This window comes from Canis aureus, chromosome 26, assembly GCF_053574225.1.
Source record: "Canis aureus isolate CA01 chromosome 26, VMU_Caureus_v.1.0, whole genome shotgun sequence".
NCBI classification, from domain to species: domain Eukaryota; kingdom Metazoa; phylum Chordata; class Mammalia; order Carnivora; family Canidae; genus Canis; species Canis aureus.
The window spans coordinates 15,001,567-15,025,671 of record NC_135636.1 but is presented as its reverse complement, the minus strand read 5'-3'; the positions used below and the strand labels follow the sequence as shown (position 1 = coordinate 15,025,671).

Genomic DNA, 24,105 nt, shown 5'->3' with positions numbered 1-24,105 from the left:
AACAACAACACTGTAAACATAGCTCTGATAAGTATTCAGATTTTTTCTCTGCAATCTACTTTATCCATCACACTGCCAATCTGAATATTGCTGCCTCGAGAGTTTTACTGTATTGGTTGACAGAATGTATGATTTTCAAAAGAAGCTGGAAATCCAAATGGGGTGGGAAGAGATGTGGGGAAGAAAAATATCCTGATTTTTAAGCATTAGCATCTAATCTTTAAAAATTCAAATAGTACAGATTTCAGGGAAACATTGCTTCCAGCCACAAATCTGTAACCTCTGAGCTATAATAAGTAAATAGGATGAGAAAACTAAGAGGTCATTAATTCAGTGCTCTTTTTTCATACATATTAGGGAAAATGAAATGGCTCAGGGAATTTGGCTCCTCTTAATTTAGACTTTATATTTTTAAAAAGCAATAGATGAGTTTCACATCTTCATTTTCATGAGTTACTACATTGACACTAGATCTTGGGATGTGCAAGTTTGAGGAACAATTATGACCAACCACACATATTCCTGACCAAACATTAGGTCCCAAAGTGTTTATAGAAATGTCAGAGAACTGACAGTATTTTACTGGTCAAATCTCATCTCTCAGGCTTTATAGGAAATGACATACAAACTTGTTTTTTAAAAGATTTTATTTTTTCATGAGAGAGAGAGAGAGGCAGAGACACAGGCAGAGGGAGAAGCAGCTCCATGCAGGGAGCCTGACGTGGAACTCAATCTCTGGTCTCCAGGATCAGACCCTGGGCTGAAGGCAGCGCTAAGCTGCTGAGCCACCAGGGCTGCCCCAAACTTTTCATTAGACAATGCAATCGTAAGTCCTGGTCACTATTATTGTTCTCTAGATATGATATAACTGGGCCTTCAAAAGTTGCACAAGAAAAAGTCTATATGCAAGTCATGATTATCCTCATAGCTACAAGTTATACCTGACTGTTCTTTCTCTGCCATGTGGGGCTTAGCCTTTTGGAAATCAAAATTCCTCTTGTGAAACTGATAGATACCTCCTATGGAAGGATAAATAAGTCCATAATCACGAAGTTTTCCATGTAGAGAATTCATGCCTTCCCTGACTTTCTCAGATTCCCAGGTTATCAACCTCAGCCCTGGAGTGCCTTTATTAATTAGGCTACATCTGTTCTCACAACCCAACCAGAAAAACCAGCAAATCAACCTCTCCAGAGAAGATAGGGTAAGAGATCCACAGGTTGATTCACCAAAGAAAGAAAAACACACATAACCCCAAGCCATTCTACAACATTTTGTCTTTTACAACACTACAATGCATTCATATATCTTTAACTATAAAACTACTCTTAAATTCTCCCCTAAAACCTTGAGTAAAACTTAACTCAAAGTTAAAAAGGTATTTCTTTTCTGGTGGTTTCCATACCCAAGCACCCCCAGCACCCCTCAGGATTTCCCAGAAAATCACTTAAAGAGGAATAGATAGCAGAAAGACCAATAGCTTCAACATCAGATAGAACTGGGTTTGAGTCCCACTCTGCCCCTTACTAGCTGTGCCACATTGAGCAGATGGCCTCATGTCTCTGATCCATATCCCACAAGGCAATGATGAGGATTAAATGAGGTAGAATATGTAAGGCTCCCCATGACTATCAGATATATAGTAGATAGTCAGTAAATGGTAGCTATTATGTATTAAAGTTGGCCTACAGTCGTCTGTTTCTCCTCTACAACTATTCTAAGAGTGTTCAGGGCAATGCCTGGTATATAATAGGTACCCAATAAATGATAGTTCTAAACCCTCAAATTCCACCATCCAATGGTGGCTTCTCAAGACCTCATTTTTCTTGGCCTGTCAGCAGCATCTGAAGCAAGTAATCACCCCGTCCTCCTTAAAGCATGTTCTTCTCTTGGCTTCTAGGATATAACACTCATCTATCACTCACCATTCCTTTATGGAAACTATAAAGGTTTCTCTTCATCTCCTTGACTTTTAAACAATGGAGCTGCCCAAGGCTCAGAATTTTCATTCTTCTGTTCTGACTGTGTTTCTGACATGATGATCTGATCTTGTCTTATCAATGTGTGTGTGTGTGTGCGCACGCGCGTGCGTATCTATGTCATTTCCAACTACCTACTTTCCATTTGGGTAATCAAAAGGCAACTTCAACTTACCATGTCCAAAACTGAGCTCCCACCCTCTACCTTCAAACCTGCTCCCCTTATATAGTCTTTCCTGTCCCAGGAAGTGACAACTCTGTTCTTCCAGTGGCTCAAATCAAAACTTGAGCATCATTCAAAACTTTTCTCTCTCATTTGACATTCACTCAGCAAATTCATGATCCTGTTTCCACAGTATACCCAGAATCTACTTTCGACCTCCCCACAGCAAGCACACTAGTCTCAGTCACCATTACTTCTCATCTGGATTGTTACAGCAGGCTCACCTCTTCTCTCTGTGTTCCAGTTACCTATTGCTGTATAAACAACCATCCCCAACACATAGTGACATTAAACAATAATCATCTTATTATGCTTACTGATTCTGCTGGTCAGGAATTCAGAAAAGACACACCAGGACAGATTTTTCTTTCTGTTCCATGATATCTGGGGCTTTGACAGGGATGACTCTACTAGCTGGATCTGGAACAGCTGGTCCAGAAGGATCTGTCTCCCAGATGGCTTCCTCACTCCCATGTCTAGCATCAGGGCTGGAATAGCTGAAAGAAAGGACAAATAGGGATTGCCAATGTGGCAGGGGGGCTTTAAGAGTGTTTTCTAGTAAATGGAGTAGAAATCCCGTGGCCTTTTGTGACCTAGCCCTAGAGCTCAGCTTTACTTCTACCCTACACTATAGGTTGAAGTAGTCACAAGCAAGCCCACCTGATTCAAGGGAAAGGGACCTCCTCCTACCCCAACTTCTTAATGGGAAGAATATCAAAGAATTCATGGACAAAATTTAAAACCACCATATTCTGCTTCTACCTCTGCCTTCCCTTCCATCACCACCAGCAAGGCTGTTTTCAGTAGAATAGCCAGAGAGATCTAGTCGAAATGAAATCCAGAATGTCACTCTTGCTCAAATCCTTCTCATGGCTTCCATCTTACTCAAAAGACAAAATCCTTCTAATGGCGATAAGGCCTCATGGCTTGGTCCTCTCTGACTCACCTCCTGCTTCTTTTTCCATTACCTAATCTATTCCAGCCACACTGGAGCAAGCAGGCCACACATCCTGCTTCTGGGGACATTCACTCTTCCTCTCCTGTATGTACTTCCTAGACATCCACATGCCTGCACCCTCCCTGCCCTCAAATCCTCACTCAGATGTTACCCTCTCTATGAGATATAAGCTCACGACCCTATCTAAAATTGCAAGTCTTCTCACCACCTCTCTCCCCTTCCTGATTTTTTTCATTAGTCCTTAACCCTGTACACAGACACAGACACACACATATATACACCATGCTAATTGATATCCTATCTCTTGTCTGCCTCATCTTCTAAATATAAGCACCATGTGAGCAGGGATTTCTGTCTTATTCACAGCTGGATCCCCAGCACCTAAACCAGAGTCTGTACATAGTAAGTGCTCAATAATATTTGTGGAATGAATAAAGACTGTCTATTTGTACTAATCTATTGTAAGAATTCTCATTTCAGCTTATTTTGTTTGCTATTTAAATTGCCATTTGCTGTCCATATGTCTAGTACTTTAAAATATGGAGCAAGTCCCAATTAATGTGATATATAGGCTTCTTTGTAAATTTCAAAGTATAAAACCTCTTATTGATTAATTTACAGGTCTCCTAACCTTTGTTGGAGAACATGGATACTATTCACTGTCCTCTTTTTAAAAATCACCAAATCACTAGATTATTTTGTACAACCAGGTAGCTACATGCTTTTATACTGATATCCAGATATTATATGTACTCTAAGCCTGGGGTCAGGGAACATGCTTTAAGCAAGTGGAACTTTTTGAAGAAAATGAAAACAGATATTAAATATCACCATCCTGATGATTCCTGCCTCTTAGTATGAGATGAAACATACCTGGATTAGAGAGAAAATGACAAATACCACAGGGTATATAATAAGCCTGTCATCTGGTTTTAATAAACTCTGCAGTCTTAGGGTTGAATATCCAAAAAAAAAAAAAAAAAAAAGTCAGTACAGTCTCTTCTCCCACCAATATCCCTATATATGAGATGATTTTTAAGTTTCATGTAACAAAATTGTATATCGCACTACATGCTAAGAACCTTACAAATACTAACTCACTTGTTCCTCACAACAATTTATGAGTTTGATACTCTTACTATATCCCATTTTTTTAGATGAGTCAGCTCATCAAACAAAAATTAAGTCAATTTGCCTAAGATCAAACCTCTAGTTAGTAGTTCAGGCTGGCCCCAGGTTCTGTGTTTTTATAACTAGAAAAAAAAAAAAAAACACCTTTTTCTCAAATGTCTTATTGTGAATATTTGTAAAATCACATAAAAATTAAAGGAGTTCTACAGTAAATATTCGTATACCTACCACCTAGATTCTCCAATTAATATTTTATTATATTCGTTTTATTACATGTCTATCATCTATCCATTCCTCTATCAATCCTTTTGTTTTATGCATTTCAAAGAAAGTTGTACAATCAGTACACTTCACCCCAAATCTTTCTGCATGCATATTATGTGGCTTCAATACTTGTCTACAGTACTTGTCTACTCTTTCTTTTGAGGTAAAGTCTACACATAATGAAATGCACAAATCTGAATTACACCACTCAGTGGATTTTGACCTACATTGCCTTTTGGTTGTTCTTCCTGGGAAAAGTTTCATAATATAGTTTTGACTGTGAAAATATATTATAAAACTGTCCACTTAACATTGGGGAGTTTAACCTCTGGACAAAATGTAACCAAACCAAATGAGAGTTCATCCACCCGGTATATAGCAAGCCAAGAAAACCTGCCACAGAGCTTTGGCTCTAAAGGAAGATGAGCTATTCCTTAGTGTGGTGTCACCCAGGAGAACAAGGACCTAATGCTCAAAAATTCCAGACTCCCTGATGGTGTACAAGTCAGGGTTTTTAAGGGCAAAACTGGGAGCAAGTATCTTCTGGGAAGGGGACACTGTTGATTGGAGTTCCATGAAGTCATGTTAATAGATATTACTTAGTTGCTTTTAGTGCCCCTCTATTTGGTTCCATGGAGGTCTATTGCCTCTCAAAAGACTTGGAATCTGACCTTATGTTCTTCATGTTGGGTATTCCATTAGGTACATCTGGTGCTTGTTGTTCAAGACTGTGCTTCCTATATGTGCTCAAACTAACTACTTGTATGTGCCTAAGCTAGTGGGATTGCATTTCTGTATGTTCCTTTGAATGATAAAAAGCATTCCTATCTCTTGACTCTGAATCTACATGTTCCCTAGCTGGTCCATTCATAGGAGTGAATAATGATATCACTCCTATGTTCATTCTTCCATTTGAACTAGCAAGATAGTTGCCGGATTCAAAAAGAAGTGAGAAATGTATAAATTGGCATCTCATGAGGTAAAGGAAAGGCTCGATAGAAGGCTTGTCTGAGAAACTCTCCTCTTGTATATATAGAATTCCAAAGGGATTAAGAGCCATTTTCCTTTTTTGACCTTAGTATAATCCATCTGGCAGAAAGGGAATTTAGTTTAGAAATCCCTACAGTTCTATCCATCCCTTGTCTTCTTACAGATGGAGGGATGAAGGTCAACACGGCTAAGTAATTACCTCCAAGGTCACACCAGTGTAAGGATCCCCTGCCACACACAAATAGCTAGGGACCACAATATTTGAAAACTCAAAGTGGTATCTGTTATTTCAAATTCGTTAGCTTCCCATTTCAAAATTAATATCGCAAAAATTGCATTTGTCTCATGTAAGAAGTAAAGGCATCTCTTTTCCTATTTCCCAAAATAAAAGCCACACATGGAAAGCTTCCTTTTTCGTATCTGAGAACATCATGTTAGAGAAACCACTATTAATTAAAGTGAATGTTTGCTACCACATGTGTTTATGCTTTTTGAAATAGTATTGTTAATCTTCACAATGGGCTTTCGAATTTCACACATAAGGATTCAAGGTTTGAATCACTCACATGGCTGGTAAGTAGTGGAACCAGGATCATCTGACTCCTAATGTCACATAACCTGTTGCCACACCCCACAGGCCTGCTGCTCTAATAAGCTAAATTCATCACTTAGAGATTGGGAGTAGGACTTGCCCTTGGCACTGTGTAGGCTTGAATTCTAGCCTCCTGTTAGTACCTCTGTGATCTTGGGAAAATGGCATAATCTCTCTGCGCCTCAGTTTCCCCATCTGGAAGTGAGGGCCAGTTGCCCACAGTTGTAAATGGCTTGACAGCACACTCTTCACTGGTTTCCTTCCCTTCCCTGTCTCATTCCCCCTCTCTACCAATGCTTCCTGGGGTCACCTTCTAGATAAGCAACTTGCATTTGAATCCTTTCCTCAGGGTCTGCTTCTGGGGAACCTGAAATTAATGATTTCTTAAACACTTAACCAATTCTTTGCCCTTTTAACCTTCAGCATCAACTACCCAGATCCTTATAACTGTACAATCAGCCTATATCCAGATCTTACTGGACCTGCACATCAATGCTGTGAAGTAGACAGAATGACTGTTATTGGCCTGTTTTAGGGATGAAAAAAACAGGGCTTAGAAAAATAATGAGACCAAAGCCACATGGATGATGGGGACAGAGCTGAACAATAGTCCCAGACATTCTGATTCTCAAATTCAAGGATGTCTCAAAGTCCTGGCTGCAATAGACATTTATCCAGCCTTGATTCAGCACATACAACCCCCTCAACTGCTCCTTGCAAGAACACGTGGGAAATGAAAAAATCAAGGCATCTTTCTTTCAGTAGTTTTTTTTTTCCAGTAGTTTAATTCACAAGAAAAAAAGTGCTATTTTTATTATTATTTTTTATGAAGGTAAAACAAAGTTTTATTTGATTTTTTCACCAATTGGAGATATTCCAGATGATCTGATTTCAAATGTTGCTATGGAATACAAATGACATTTAGTCTAGTGATTGGCAGGTGGCACCTCAAAGAGATAAGGAAGTCTCCTGCCCAGCAGTTGTAGATAATGACTTTCCAAAAAGTTTCTTTGCAAATGGTCAAATGGGAATAGTTTTTTTTATAATAAATTTATTTTTTATTGGTGTTCAATTTGCCAACATACAGAATAACACCCAGTGCTCATCCCGTCAAGTGCCCCCCTCAGTGCCTGTCACCCATTCACCCCCACCCCCCGCCCTCCTCCCCTTCTACCACCCCTAGTTTGTTTCCCAGAGTTAGGAGTCTTTATGTTCTGTCTCCCTTTCTGATATTTCCCACACACTTCTTCTCCCTTCCCTTATATTCCCTTTCATTATTATTTATATTCCCCAAATGAATGAGAACATATACTTACTTAGAAGAGCAGCTTTAGGGGGTCAGTCTTTGTAAATTAAAAAAAAATCCACAAGATTCTAAATGCCTTGAAAAATGTTCAAGTTCTCGCCTAGATGTTTATAGTTGGGCAGAAAAGTGATCTTACATGGTATACCAGATATCACCACTTCCTATAAATCTTTTATTTTTATTTTTTTAAAGATGTATTTATTTACTCATGAGAGACAGAGAGAGAGAGGCAGAGAAACAGGCAGAGGGAGAAGCAGGCTCCCTGTGGGGATCCCGATGCAGGAATTGATCCCAGGACCCTGAGATCACACCCCGAGTCAAAGGCTATATCCTTATGTTATATAGCATGTGTATTCCTCAAAAGTACCTTCTTTTGAGCCCTTTATCAACCTCAAGTTCATTTTCAAACACTTAACATCATAAACGCTTGCTTCTGGTCAGTTCACTTCTTAGTTTCTTTTCTGAGTTTGCCCAAGGCAATGGCATTGATGACATGGTAGGAGCTCTTAGGTTCTTGCAACATAGCATGTTTCTCAGTTACCTACTTGATCAGATCATTATTCCTAAAGAAACTAGGCTCCAGATCATCTCAAACATTTGAATGATAATGGCAGAACTGATCTCAAATCTCAGAGAAGCATGTTATCTCATTTTCTAGATCTTATTGACGCATTTCACAATAGGCAACTGAGACTCAAAGAGGTGTCATCATTTGCCCAACACCAATTGAGAGCAAGGCACATCTGTGTCCACTGCTAGTTTCTAGCACCACTACACAACACTGACTTTCACATCATAGAACCAAAATAAACCCAATATGAGCTCTTGGCACTAACACTTTTTGTCACCTCATGCAAATAATGTGGGGTGCTGGGAAAAAACCCACAACTGATTACCTCGGGATTTGGTTTGTTAGTTTTTGCAAGAGAGGATGGCATTTTCTTTAAAGGGCCATACTTACCACTGGTCAATTCTTTTTTTTTTTAGTAAACTCTATGCCCAGCATGGGGTTTGAACTCACAACCCGGAGATTAATCACATGCTCTACTGACTGAGCCAGTCCTCCTACCACTGATCAGTTCTTAGCAAGACCGCTGAACCAAATGCCTACAGACTGGAAACAGAAGTACTCCACATGGTGGCCTGAGAAAATGACTCAAAGTCTGAAAAAAAAAGTCATGGACAGGGCCTTTTTGGTTTTTATTGTTAAATGTAATTAATCTTTATACCAATCAGATGACTCAGGCCTTGCACTCATTCATTACTTAGGGCTCAGAAGCTATGATGGCTAAAAATTCCTGAATCTCCTTAGTTGGTTTGATTTAGAAGTATAGTTATAAACTAGTCAAGATTAGCCTTGCTCTTGGAGAAGTTAGTTTTTTCTACATTATGTGTCACATGATAAGCAAAATTAATCAGATAATTATAGCCATGACCATGGATATTTTCAGATTTTTTGGAGGCAAAGAAATAAATTGTTATAGTATCATATTCTTGGTGAAGGGGTTGTTTGGAGCAGTATACTTGTTTTTCCAAGGAGCAAAATGTTTTCATGGAAAAATAAAATAGTATATGCTGCCTTCCACGGAAACCAAAGATTTCAGCCAGGAAATGTATATATACTCAACTAATCTCTTTAAGGACACATTCTGGGGGTGCCTGAGTGGCTCAGCATGGATTCTGCATACAATTCTCTCTCTCCCTCTGCTCCTGCCTGACCCCACACTGCCTGTTGGGCAAACAAGCACTCACTCTTTTTCTCTTAATAAAAGACAAAAAAAGGACACATTTTGTTTTCGAAGGCAAGCAGAGGATGAACCAGGTTATAGGTTCCTAAGATGCTCCTGACATGCATAAAATGTGTGTGCTTTTTATAGGGTGACAGGCAGAGAAAGGGAGGAGGATAGGCACAACCATGAACTAGATACTAATAAACGCAGCTGTATCCTTGGTGAGTTTCTTTCTAGGTAGCAGGGCCTTCTGCTTCTTCATGTCTCTGAATGTCAGGCACTGTTTGGTCTAGCTTCACAGGGCAGGAAGTTTTGGGTGTGACTAAAGTACATAATTCAGCACCATTGAGGTGCAAGAAAAAAAAATAGATTCAGTTTGATTCAAAGAGAAAAACCATTGTTTGCAATCCAGGATCAGTCCACTGAGCTCAGCCGAATGACTCCCAGGACCACATTTTGTGTGCTTCCAAAAGCCACACCCTTGTTATAACTCACTTATGAGTCACTGGCTGCTTGGCATGGTAAAGAAATACCACAGTGCACACCTCACCTGGTGTCAGAGCATGCCTCCCATGCAGTCTAAGAGACTCCTTTTGATTTCTGGTTGTCAATTCAAAATTTCAGAATCACCTAAATAAGTTTGCTTCATTAAATCTTCTTCCACAGTGAATAAGAGAAAGACTTTAAAATTACCAATCATATGACCACAAATCACTGTAAATCACTGAATGTGGGTGCTCCCAAAGATCTGTTCTTCATCCAGCTTCCAAGGGCCCTTATGAAAACATATCTGATCAGATTCTTAAGCCACAGACTTTCTTAAACTCATCAGTGGCTACCTTGTTAGGATCAAGGCTGAAATCCTAGGCTTGGTTTATGAACTCTGCATAACTTCCCCAGGCTATTAATTCACTAAATATTTATTGGGTATCTACTACATATCAGATGTCATTCTAGGCACTGATATACTAGCAGTGGACAGAGAAGATGGAGCCCCCCTCCCCCACCAGAAATGACACTTGGCCATGCCTGCCCCCTCACTGTCCATGCCTGACAAACACTGTGTTCTCTGCCCACTTCCCATAGTTCTTTAGGCTTTTCCTTCTGCTAGAACATTGTGCCTGGCAAACTCCTACTGATTATTCAGATCTCATTTTAAACACTGTCTTCTTTAGGAAAATCTTTCTCTTTTCCTAAACTAGATGAGATCCCCAACCTGTTCACCCCACAGGACTCTTATTTATTCATCATTTCATTTTTTTGTTATGCATCTGTATTTATATTTAGACAGGGGTTGGCAAAATTTTTCTGTAAAGGGCCAGATTAATAAATATTTTTCAGCTCTGTGGGCCATACAGTCTCTGTTCCAGCTATTTAGTTCTGCCATTATAGCATGAAAGCAGTCATAGACGATACATAACATAACAATACAATATATAAACAAATGGGTGTGGCTGTGTTCTAATAAAACTTTATGTATAAAAACAGGTGGTGGGCCTATTGGCCACAATTGGCTGACCTCTGAACAACAGATCCTGTGGTAATGGAAATGTTGTATAACTGCTCTCTTCCATGAGGTACCATCAGCCACATGTGGTTATCAACTACTTGAAATGTGGTTAGCATAACTGAGGATCTAAGTATCTAAATTTATTTAATTTTAATTATTTAACTTTAGATGTAAATAGCCACATGTGGCTTGTGATTATTGTATTGGATAGCACACATACAGACCATGAGGTCAGGGGCTGTGACCCCCTTGGTCACCACCCTGTCACCTGGACCTAACATAGCAGCCGGCACAGGGTAGGTACTCAATATTTGTTTGCTAAGTGAATGAATGAATAAGTGTATTATGGGATAAATTATCAAGCTTTCTGCTTGCTTTTTACTACTGCTATAAAATTGATTAGATGTTGCCACTGAATACTTCTTGCTCTCTAGTCGTGAAATATTATATTTTTATATGCATATTTTATCTCTCCTTTAGCCCATGAGCTCAATGAACATGGGGCTATGAGAAAGACTCTCTGATTCTTCCAGTGCTCAGTACAAGTACATGCACATAGTAGCCAGCCTTCCCAGAGAGTTTGCAGCTACCAGTACTTATCTGGAAAAGGTAGAGATTCAGCTGTTAAAGCCATTTTATTTCTGAAACCTGTTTCAATCTGTCTCAAAGGTCTAACTTCAAGCCTTTCTACTTCAACCTTGCTATTGTAAAGTTGAGAAATTCACCTTTGCCCTGGTCTGTCCTGTCTTATAACCATGGAGAAGTTGCTTAATGCCCTATATCTCTCTTATTAAGTAAAGATAACTCTAATTCTATTACAGTTATCCACCACCTACCTCTTAAAAATATCATGTAAATAAATAAGGTCATAGTCATGAAATCTTTGAGAACCCCAGGGAGAGGCAGTCTTCGTACATGGCACATTATACCTAATCAACAAGATAATAGATGGTAGTGATTCTCAGTGATATTAAATCACTGGTACATTGTTTTCTTTGGTTTATCAGGATACCTTAGTAAAAGCTCTGTGTTCCTCAAGTAAGCCAGCTGCTTGTAAACAGTATCAGAAGAATGCAATCATTGCAGGGTAGTGAAGAACAGCCATTTTGTTCAAGGTTTAATTATGCAAATTGACTTTAGAACCTCCCCTCCAGCTATCATCCCAGGTAAGATCTGAGGATCCTCCAAATATTTCTGCCCTGTATTCCTACCTGCAGGTCTGATAAAGAGGCATCCCACTGAAAACATATCTTTCTTTGACTACTATCTGAAACATAAATTCTAGCTTACCTTGCCATAGAAAGATCATTCAATTCCAGTAGACTCCATACATCTCATCTCCAAGTAGGTAACACATGAGGTCCAGCCAGAAATCCATGCAATGTTCTGTTTCGACCTACCAACAAGTGCCCATGCTGGTCCTCCTGTCCTAGAGGCCCTCTTCCCCTTTCCCAAACTTTCCCAATCTTGGCACCCTCTCTCTCTCTCTCTCTCTCTCTCTCTGTCACTCATTACTACAACAGATATTCATTGAGCACTCTGCTAGGGATTCTTTACATCTCTCCAAGCAATCCTGCCTTTTCTGTGAATCCTTTTCCTAATCTGGGTACATCCTTTGGAAGCCTACGGCTCTCTTCATGGGCTGCTCTGACCTATTAGCTACCTTCTCAGACAGTAAAGAGGAAAGCTAAGACAATCGGAAACAAACTTAACCTCACCATACCTTGTTCACCAATAGAAAAACAGGATTGGAATAGCTGATATATAAAGATCTGATCTCCTGAAAAAGTTCCATATTTATAATCTTGTCTCTCTTTCTTTCCGACATCTGTGGTCACTGAAGCCTAAGTCAAGTATTTTTGATCATGTACTGCCTAACATACAGAGATGTTCAATAAATCAAGAATTGAATCTTTGAGTCAGTTAATTTTCTGGCTTAAACTTCTCAGATTTAAATTTGAACTTTGGGCAGCCCAGATGGATCCTGATACACACGTTTCCTTAGGGAGGTGACTCAGTTCTTAGACTTCTCCCAAACACATGTAAGCAAGAGTTAGAAACAAAAACATTTTAACAGAATCCCTATAGTATGTATTCATTAACATAATAGTAGATGTCATAATAAATGAGCCACCAAATCTCAATGGCATAACCCAATAGAAGTTTGTTTCTCGCTTGTGGTAAGTCTAATTGACAGTGATAGGAAGCTGGAGGGGAAAGTGGTGAGGACCCTGCTCATGCAGTTATTCAGAGAACCAGGCTAACAAAAGTTATTCAATATTTAACGTATGGCTTTCAAGGTCACCTTGGCCATCAGCATTCAGATGGCAATAGGAAAGAGAGAGAGGTAGATCATGAGAGAGGTTCTTTTTATGGGCCAAGCATGGAAATGGCACATTCTACTTCTACCCGTTTCACTTTGGTCAGCACTCAGTCACATAGCCACATCTGTCTGCAAGGGATATGGGAAATGTAACCCAGCTGGGAGGAAGAGGAAAAAGAAATGGGTTTGATGAAAAGCCAGTCTTTGCCACACTGAACAAACAACAGAGCTAAAATATTTGAAATATTTGAAAAGCCTGAGTGTAAGATAATGAAAGCTATTATTTAGCAAGTGATCCTTTATTTTTTGTCCTTTTATTAAATGACTTGTCTTCTAAAAATATTATTGTAACACAATGTGGTGAATATAATGATGGTGTTATGCCATGAGAACATCAAGCCTGGATCTTTTTCTGAAGTGAAGCAGCCAGAGCTAATCTTAAACCAGAGGCTATTAGGCAGGCAAAAGGTATGTGTATGTGGAGTGAAGAGGGAGGGGCAGCAGCAGAGAACAGTGAAGGAAGGGAGTAGAAACTGAAGAAATTACAGGGAAGTGGCGGCATGAGAAAATTTTGGAGGAGATACAAATCAAGGTGTGAAATGAAATTTTACTGTTGCTCACATAACAAATGCAAGGTAGGAAATCAGATGACTTGAGGCAGGTCAGTTCTATGCTAAGAAACTTAGCTTTATGCTGAAAACCAACACTTCCCAAAGAGAGTTTTTGTCATGGCATAGGTGGATTTATATGGAAGGTGAAAAATACATTTGATATATGCGTTGGATTTCCCAAAGTGAAATGGTTTTTCATTCCATTATTTTAATAGCATTCAAAAAGTGGATTCAATCAGCAAGTATTGATTCAGCACCTATCATGGGAAGCTGTGTGCTAGCAACGGGGAGTAACAGTAGAGGACAAGAAAGATGGCTCTTAGTCTAGCTTTTGTACATTGTGAATACCCAAGAGACACAGAGATCTTTAGCCTTTCCAAAACCCTTTTTGTTAATGGCCATCTTTAGGGAGCACTTTGGAAATTCTGTTATAAGTGAATTTTAAAGCTAAAGTTGCCTAAGCATCTGGAGATTTGAGGAGTCAGGATAGAATGAGGAGATCATCCAGGAGGTGATTGTGGTTGCCATGGTCTGGGATATAGATGGGTGAGTTTCTCCCCTGATGCTTCCAGTTCTACCTTGGGGATCTTTCTGTCCATCCATTCCTACTGCCTTTATCCTTCCTGCTCTCATCTTTCAAGCCCTTGGTCAACTGCATTCTCATTCATGAAGCTTCCCCTACCTCTTCCAGCCAGGGTTGGATACAACCTCCCAGTTCCCACAGGACTTCTCTGTGGTAAAGCTGTGAACCTCTAGTCCGTCTCTGGGCATATCCTGTCTCCTGGCAGAGCATTTGGTAACATGGGCACTCAGTAAAACTTGGTTTAGTGTTGAGATAGAAGAAAACAATAATAACAAGATCTCTTAGGTATACTTGAGGCTGGAGTTTGAAGGCTGTGTGAAAAAAAATTTTAACCTAAGTCATCACATGGTCATGTATTTCAGTGGCCTGAACAATTTGAGTTGCCTGAGCATCTGTTTCTTTTACCCCAGCTATCCTCCTGGAATACCCAAGATAAGATACCCTGGATAAGAATTCCACATTGGCTCTTACCCTGTAGAACATCTTATTCCAGGGTTTGCCAGCAGTTAATAATTGATTATATCAGGTGTCTGTAACAAACAGAAATAAAATGATCAGTAAGGTGCTTATGCCCATATTGAACATGACTGTATACATAGAGAATCAAGTGATACACTCTAAGCAGAAGTGTCTCACCTATTTGTAACAAGATGATAGGACTTAGACTAAACTGAGACATAAGAGCTTCACAAAGCATCTCTAAACATTTATGTCTACCAAACACGTGATAGAAGGCTGAGGTGAAAGTACTCATTCGTCAATATCCCCAGACAACTTTCAGGCATGAAGTACCTTCCAAATAAGGTAGAATTGTGTACTTTCATCATTCTTTATTTTTTAAATTATTTTTTATTGGAGTTCAATTTGCCAACATATACCATATTGCCCAGTGCTCATCCCGTCAAGTGCCCCCTTCAGTGCCTGTCACTCAGTCACCCCAACCCCCACCTACCTCCCCTTCCACTACCCCTGTTTGTTTCCCAGAGTTAGGGGTCTCTCATGTTCTGTCACCCAAACTGATATTTCCAACTAATTTTCTCTCCTTTCCCCTTTATTCTTTTTCACTATTTTTTATATTCCCCAAATGAATGAGACCATATAATATTTGTCCTTCTCCGATTGACTGACTCAGCATAATACCCTCCAGTTCCATCCATGTTGAAGCAAATCATGGGTATTTGTCGTTCCTAATGGCTGAGTAATATTCCATTGAGTGTATAGACCACATTTTCTTTATCCATTCATCTTTCAATGGACACCGAGGCTCCTTCCACAGTGTGGCTATTGTGGACATTGCTGCTATAAACATCAGGGTGCAGGTGTCCCGGTGTTTCCCTGGATCTGTATCTTTGGGGTAAATCCCCAGCAGTGCAATTGCTGGGTTGTAGGGCAGTTCCATTTTTAACTCTTTGAGGACCCTCCACACAGTTTTCCAGAGTGGCTGCACCAGTTCACATTCCCACCAACAGTGCAAGAGGGTTCCCCCTTCTCCACATCCTCTCCAACATTTATTGTTTCCTGTCTTGTTATTTTTCACCATTCTCACTGGTGTGAGGTGATATCTCACTGTGGTTTTGATTTGTATTTCCCTGATGGTCAGTGATGCGGAGCATTTTCTCATGTGCTTGTTGGCCATGTGTAGGTCTTCCTCTGTGAGATTTCTGTTCATGTCTTTTGCCCATTTCATGATTGGATTGTTTGCTTCTTTGCTGTTGAGTTTAATAAGTTCTTTATAGATCTTGGATACTAGCCCTTTATCTGATAGGTCATTTGCAAATATCTTCTCCCATTCTGTAGGTTGTCTTTTAGTTCTGTGGACTGTTTCTTTTGCTGTGCAGAAGCTTTGTATCATGATGAAGTCCCAATAGTTCATTTTTGCTTTTGTTTCCCTTGCCTTCATAGATGTATCTTGCAAGAAGTTGCTGTGGCCAAGTTCAAAAAGGGTGTTTCCTGTGTTCCCCTCTAGGATTTTGATGGATTCTTGTCTCACATTTAGATCCTTCATCAATTTTGAGTGTATCTTTGTGTATGGTGTAAGAGAATGGTCTAGTTTCCTTCTTCTGCATGTGGCTGTCCAATGTTCCCAGCACCATTTATTGAAGAGACTGTCCTTTTTCCAGTGGATAGTCTTTTCTGCTCTGTCAAATATTAGTTGACCATAGAGTTGAGGACCCATTTCTGGGTTCTCTATTCTGTTCCATTGATCTATGTGTCTGTTTTTGTGCCAGTACCACACTGTCTTGATGATCACAGCTTTGTAGTACAACCTGAAATCTGGCATTGTGATGCCCCCGGCTCTGGTTTTCTTTTTTAATATTCCCCTGGCTATTGGGGGCCTTTTCTGATTCCACACAAATCTTAAGATGATTTGTTCCAACTGTCTCAAGAAAGTCCATGGTATTTTGATAGGGATTGCATTGAATGTGTAAATTACCCTGGGTAGCATAGACATTTTCACAATATTAATTCTTCCAATCCATGAGCATGGAATATTTTTCCATCTCTTTGTATCTTCCTCAATTTCTTTCAGAAGTGTTCTGTAGTTTTTAGGGTATAGATCCTTTACCTCTTTGGTTAGGTTTATTCCTAGGTATCTTATGCTTTTGGGTGCAATTGTAAATGGGGTTGACTCCTTAATTTCTCTTTCTTCAGTCTCATTGCTAGTGTATAGAAATGCCACTGATTTTTGGGCAATGATTTTGTATCCTGCCACACTGCCGAATTGCTGTATGAGTTCTAGCAATCTTGGGGTGGAGTCTTTTGGGTTTTCTATGTACAGTAAGTATCATGTCATCGGCAAAGAGGGAAAGTTTGACTTCTTTGCCAATATGAGCCTTTATATCTTTTTGTTGCCTGATTGTTGAGGCTAGGACTTCTAGTACTATGTTGAATAGCAGTGGTGAGAGTGGACATCCCTGTCGTGTTCCTGATCTTAGGGGAAAGGTTCCCAGTATTTCCCCATTGAGAATGATATTTGCTGTGAGCTTTGTGTAGATGGCTTTTAAGATGCTGGGGAATCTTCCCTCTATGCCTACACTCTGAAGAGTTTTGATCAGGAATGGATGCTGTATTTTGTAAAATGCTTTCTCTGCATCTATTGAGAGGATCATATGGTTCTTGCTTTTTCTCTCGTTGTTATGATCTATCACATTGATTACTTTACAAGTGTTGAACCAGCCTTGCATCCCAGGGATAAATCCCACTTGGTCATGGTGAATCATCTTCTTAATGTACTGTTGGATCCTATGAGCTAGTATCTTATTGAGAATTTTTGCATCTGTGTTCACTGGGGATATTGGTTTATAATTCTTCTTTTTGGTGGGGTCTTTGTCTGCTTTTGGAATTAAGGTGATGCTGGCCTCATAGAACAAGTTTGTAAGTATCCCATCTCTTTCTGTCTTTCGGAACAGCTTTAGTAGAATAGGTACTGTTTCTTCTTTAAGTGTTTGATAGAATTCCCCTGGGAAGCCACCTGGCCCTGGACTTTTGTGTCTTGGGAGGTTTTTAATGACTGCTTCAATTTCCTCCCTGGTTATCAGCCTGTTCAGGTTTTCTATTTCCTCCTGTTCCAGTTTTGGTAGTTTGTGGTTTTCCAGAAATGCATCCATTTGTTCTAGATTGTCTAATTTATTAGTGTATAGCTGCTCATAATATGTTTTTAAAATCGTTTGTATTTCCTTGGTATTGGTGGTGATCTCTCCTTTTTCATTCGTGATTTTATTAATTTGAGACTTTTCTCTTTTGCTTTTAAGAAGGCTGGCTAATGGTTTCTCTATCTGATTTATTCTTTCAAAGAACCAACTCCTGGTTTTGTTGATCTGTTCTACAGTTCTTCTGGTCTCTGTTTCATTGAATTCTGCTCGAATCTTTATTAACTCTCTTCTTCTGCTTAGTGTAGGTTTTATTTGCTGTTCTTTCTCCAGTTTCTTTAGGTGCAAGTTTAGCTTTTGTATTGAGTTTTTTCCAGTTTTTTGAGGGAGGCTTGTATTGTGATGTATTTCCCTCTCAGGACTGCTTTTGGTGTGTCCTAAAGATTTTGAACCATTGTATCTTCATTCTCATTAGTTTCCATGAATCTTTTTATTTTTATTTTTATTATTTTTTTAATCTGGCCTAAAAATCCATGTGATGATCTTTATTATTTTTAATAATAAATTTATTTTTTATTGGTGTTCAATTTGCCAACATACAGAATAACACCCAGTGCTCATCCCGTCAAGTGACCCCCCTCAGTGCCCATCACCCATTCACCCCCACTCCCTGCCCTCCTCCCCTTCCACCACCCCTAGTTTGTTTCCCAGAGTTAGGAGTCTTTATGTTCTGTCTCCCTTTCTGACATTTCCCACCCATTTCCTCTCCCTTCCCTTCTATTCCCTTTCACTATTATTTATATTCCCCAAGTGAATGAGAACATATAATGTTTGTCCTTCTCTGATTGACTCATTTCACTCAGCATAATACCCTCCAGTTCCATCCATGTTGAAGCAAATCATGGGTATTTGTCATTTCTCATGGCTGAGTAATATTCCATTGTATACATAAACCACATCTTCTTTATCCATTCATCTTTCGATGGACACCGAGGCTCCTTCCACAGTTTGGCTATTGTGGACTTTGCTGCTATAAACATCGGGGTGCAGGTGTCCTGGAGTTCCATGAATCTTTTTAATTCTTCCTAATTTCCTGGTTGACCCTTTCATCTTTTAGCAGGATGGTCTTTAACCTCCACGTGTTTTAATTTCTTCCAAATTTCCTCTTGTGATTGAGTTCTAGTTTCAAAGCATTATGGTCTGAAAATATGCAGGGGCCAATCCCAATATTTTGGTATTGGTTAAGACCTGATTTGTGACCCAGTATGTGGTCTATTCTGGAGAAAGTTCCATGTGCACTTGAGAAGAATGTGTTGCGTTTGGATGTAAAGTTCTGTAAATATCTGTGAAATCCATCTGGTCCAGTGTATCATTTAAAACTCTCATTTCTTTGGAGATGTTGTGCTTAGAACATCTGTCATTTGTAGAAAGCGCCGGTGTTAAAGTCTCCCAGTATAAGTGTATTATTATCTAAGTATGTCTTAACTTTGGTTATTAATTGATATACTTGGAAGCTCCCACATTAGGGGCATAAATATTCATGATTGTTAGGTCCTCTTGTTGGTCCTCATTAAATATGATATAGTGTCCCTCTTCATCTCTTACTAAAGTCTTTGGTATAAATTTAATTTATCTGATATTAGGATGGCTACCCTTGCTTTCTTTTGAGGACCATTTGAATGGTAAATGGTTCTCCAACCTTTTATTTTCAGGCTGGAGGAGGTGTCCTTAGGTCTAAAATGAGTCTCTTATAGACAGCAAATAGATGGGTCTTGCTTTTTTATCCAGTCTGAAACCCTCCGTCTTTTGATGGGGTCATTAAGCCCATTCACATTCAGAGTTACTATTGAAAGATATGAATTTAGTATTATCATAATACCTATTCAGTCCCTGTATTTGTCGATTGTTTCTTTGGACTTCCTCTTTCTTTTACAGAGCCCCCCTTAATATTTCTTGCAGAGATGGTTTGGTGGTCACATATTCTTTCAGTTTCTGCCTATCTTGGAACCTCTTTATCTCTCCCTCTATTCTGAATGAGAACCTTGCCAGATAAAGTATTCTTGGCTGCAGGTTCTTCTCATTTAGGACTCTGAATATATCCTGCCAGCCCTTTCTGGCCTGCCAGGTCTCTGTGGAGAGGTCTGTTGTTAATCTAATACTTTTTCCCATATAAGTTAGGGATCTCTTGTCTCTTGCTGCTTTACGGATTTTCTCTTTATCTTTGGAATTTTCAAGTTTCACTATTAAATGTTGCAGTGTTGAACGGTTTTTATTGATTTTAGGGGGGATCTCTCTATCTCCTGGATCTGAATGCCTGTTTCCCTCCCCAAGTTAGGGAAGTTCTCAGCTATGATTTGTTCAAATACACTTTCTGGTCCTCTGTCTATTTCGGTGCCCTCTGGAACCCCAATTAAACATAGATTTTTCCTTCTGATGCTGCCATTTATTTCCCTTAACCTTTCCTCATGATCTTTTAATTGTTTTTCTCTTTTTTCCTCAGCTTTCTTCCTTGCCATCAACTTGTCTTCTATGTCACTCACTCATTCTTCTACTTCATTAACCCTTATCATTAGGACCTCCAGTTTGGATTGCATCTCATTTAATTGATTTTTAATTTCAGCCTGATTAGATCTATATTCTGCAGTCATGAAGTCTCTTGAATCTTTATGCTTTTTTTCCAGAGCCACCAATAGCTTTATAATTGTGCTTCTGAACTGGCTTTCTGACATCGAATTGTAATCCAAATTTTGTAACTCTGTGGGAGAGAGTACTATTTCTGATTCTTTCTTTTGTGGTGAGTTCTTCTTTCTAGTCATTTTTGCTCAGTACAGAGTGGCTAAACAAGTTGTACTGGAGAAAGGAAAGAAAAAAAGGGAAACAAACAAACAAAAAAAAACAAAGAAAACAACAACAACAACAAAAACAAAAAAAGGAGGGATAACCTCTGGTTCTATATACTGTAAATCCCTCAACTTCCCCTGGAGCTTTCCAGCACTGCTCCATCAAGAACTTGCTCTTCTCCTGTCCTTCCAGCTGGTCTTCTGAGGGAGGGGCCTGCTGTGCTGATTCTCAGGTGTGTGCACCCTGCCAGGTGCAGGGCTCAGTGGGAGCTGTTTATCCTGTAGGACCTCTGTTCCCTGGCGGCCCCAACCCTCCGAGGCACAGGGTGACACCAGGAGGAACAACAACAGTTGTGTTGGCCAGCTCCCCAGCCCTGGAGTCAGCTCCCCCAGTAACTACTAGTCTCCCAGTCCACACTGGCCTGGATGCTCCTGGGGTTGGGGAACGCTGATCTGCACAGTTCGGGGTGCCCGGTGGCAGGAGTGTCCTCACTGTCTTGTGCACTCCCAGCCTCCGCCTGTCCCTGAGGGCAGCACAGGATCCTGGGCTGAGTCCCCCAGCGCCCTGGGATCTGGGGCCTGCAACGCTGGAATCGCTCCGGGAGCTGTAGCCCCCTCCACCCGGAGCCACCGCCTGAGCTGCTCCCAAGGCCCTGCTGGGTACACGCTCCAGCTCTTAACTGCACTTGGCCCATGGTGTGTGGCGCGCTCTCCCCTGGGGTCTGTTAGTGACCCCAGGAGACTGGAGGCTCCACTGCCCCTCCTGGGATCCTGCCCGAGTTCCCTGCGACTGCCTGCCTTTCCATCCGGGAAGATTGTTAAAGTTCCTGCTTCTCCGGGCCTGGGCTTTCCTGTCCTGGAGGCTCTCGCCACAGGGCCTTAGCCTGGCTCCTCGCGGGGACCCCTCCCCCACTAGATTCTTTTTTATTTTTTATTTTTCCACCTTCCTAGCTTGTTATAAGTGCAAACTCTTCTCTTTGTAGCATTCCAGATGTTCCCTCTTTAAATTTCAGGCTGAATTTGTAGGTTTTCAGGATGATTTGAAAGTTATCTAGGTAAGTTGGTGGGGACAGGTGACTTGGGGACCCTACTCTTCTGCCATTTTGCCCTGCCCCTTACTCTCATCATTCTTGTATCATTCCACCTTCATGAACTTTGGGGCTGTATCATTTGTATAAGTGACATTCCAAGGTATTTAAAAGGGAAATAAATGCAACTTGGGAATCAATAAGACACTCAAGTATTTTAGAGTAAAAGTAAGAATTCTACTGAAGAAAGAGCTGCTTTGAATTTTACTACCATAGGGGTGATTATTTAAAAAAAAACATATATATATACACTCTAGCTATATAATTAAAATATATATATATATATATATATATATACACACTAGCTATACACACACACGTACAATAAATAAATGTTTCTTCATTTGCTGTATGTCCTTAAGATAATTTCCAGATACTTTAAATCATTGTATTTTTATCATTTTTACCAGTTAAGTTTGTTTTACTGTCAGGAAGATCCATGGAAGCTCTTCATGGTACCATTGTGGAAATGGTCTCCCCTTCCATAGATTTTTAACCAACTCCCACATTTGAGTACAGCCTAATCTCTAGAAAAAGTCTCTTATTCAAGAGTATTCACAATGGTTCTCTTTCTCTGCTCAAAACCCAGCAACTACACGGTAGGTAGATACTCATTCCCAAAATGCCAGTATCCTTGGAAGTTTGTGTTATACCCAGGAGACCTCAGAGGAGGTCTACCCAACTCTTATAATGTGGAAAATTCTGCATACATTCCACTTCAGAGAGGAAGATGGTCCTCTCCTTATCCCCAGTGCTCTAAGTTCCCCTCATCATTTTGTCAGCCCAAAGACTATTTTATTCCCAGACTTCCTACCCTTGTAGTGACCAAAACCTGACAGTCTCTTCATCTTCATCTTGGCTCTTCTTTTCCATGGACCAACCCAGCAGTACAATGGAATGCGCCATGTTCCACAGCTGCCTCAGTCTGAAAATAAAAGCTTGCTTGTGAGTAGGTGGTTAATCTACAGAATTAACTTGAGTCCAGATTTATTCATCCCTTTTTATCCCACTCCAAGTACTAGGGCAGAACAAAAGCCTGTAATGGTTTTTTGCCATTAAAAGGATTTGCCATTTATTTCCCTTTTTGCCATGTTTTTTTGCCCTCCAAAATTCTGGAGGGAAAATTGCTACTGAGACTGTCAATGTCCTTCTGGTCAAAATAGTCACATGTGCTCTTCCTCCCATCCCCTCAGGGGATGGCAACTGTCCTGGCAATTATACCATCTCTTCCTTTTATCTCCAGTTGTCTTTAATCTATTGGGTACTTTTTTCAATTCCTAAATATGCTATTTTCTTTATTCACAGAGCAGCAGCTCCCCACATTATTAGTACCTAAAGCCACCACCTCCTATCTGTCCCATCCTTCAGCACCACACTTCTTCAGTGAGTAGTCACCACTCCTAAGCCCATTGTCTCCATGCTCCCTTTCTCCTTAAATCCTAGTGTCCATAAGACCACTGGGAAAAAAAGGTAGATAAAATCACTTGCTGAAGTTTCCTTGTGAGTGTCTCATAAATAATGGTCTTCTTCAGCTCCAGTGTCCCAACCCCCTACCTCTCCTCTCCCTTGAACCTCCCACCACTTTCTCCCTTACACTTGCTCTGTCCCAGTGGATTTTCCTCCTCCTGCTTCTCCTTATGTGTAGGTCCTGGCTGGAGCTCCATACATATTCTTCCCCTTTCTTCCCAAATATTTTAGTCTAACAGTTTTATCTGTCTTCTCCATTCACAAGATTTCTTGAAAATCATAACATTTCATGAGTACTTACTCTGTGGCAGGTACTTTGTATATATTATCTCATTTAATTTTCAAAATAGCCTTTAGGGCACCTGGGTGGCTGAGTTGGTTGAGCATCTGACTCTTGATTTCGGCTCAGGTCATGATCTCAGGGTCATGAGATGGAGCCCTGTGATGTTGAGTTCCGCACTCTGTGATAAGGCTGCTGGAGATTCTCTCTCTCTGCCCTTCCCCCCGCTCATGCTTGCTGTCTCGCACTCTCTCTCTCTCTCTCTCTCAAATAAATAAATAAATCTTAAAAAAAAACCCAACCTTTTAGCTCCATTGTAACCTTGAGGGCAAGAGAAATTAAGGAACTTGCACAAGGTCATCCAGTTGGCAAATGGAAGTGCCAAGATTTAAACCCAGGCAGTCTTATGGCTGCTCAAGGGCTCTCCACCATCCAGCTCGTCAGGACTGGGTTCAAATTCCACCTCCTTCAGGAAGCCACTCCTGATCACCCAGAGTGATATGATCCCTCCATTCGTGGCATCCTTATGGTGTTTACTTTCTGCTCACTCCCCTTCCTACCCCTACCTCACCTCTCACATGCACCATAACGTTATCAATTCTGGGAGAAAGGGACTGTATTTGCTGCTTTCATATCCCCT

General features: G+C 40.3%; 1 protein-coding gene and 1 long non-coding RNA gene across 3 annotated transcripts in view; one reads left to right on the top strand and one right to left on the bottom strand.

The window, feature by feature from the left end:
* Positions 1-24,105, top strand: part of SPTLC3 (serine palmitoyltransferase long chain base subunit 3) — a 149,335-nt gene that overhangs the window by 11,960 nt on the left and 113,270 nt on the right. The gene's annotated exons all lie outside the window — the stretch shown is intronic.
* LOC144298792 (uncharacterized) lies at positions 630-23,616 on the bottom strand. Its single transcript, XR_013365674.1, has 4 exons — positions 23,487-23,616; positions 22,533-22,643; positions 14,672-14,730; positions 630-2,699 (listed from the first exon to the last, which is right to left on the bottom strand). It is a non-coding gene; the product is annotated as an uncharacterized LOC144298792 (long non-coding RNA).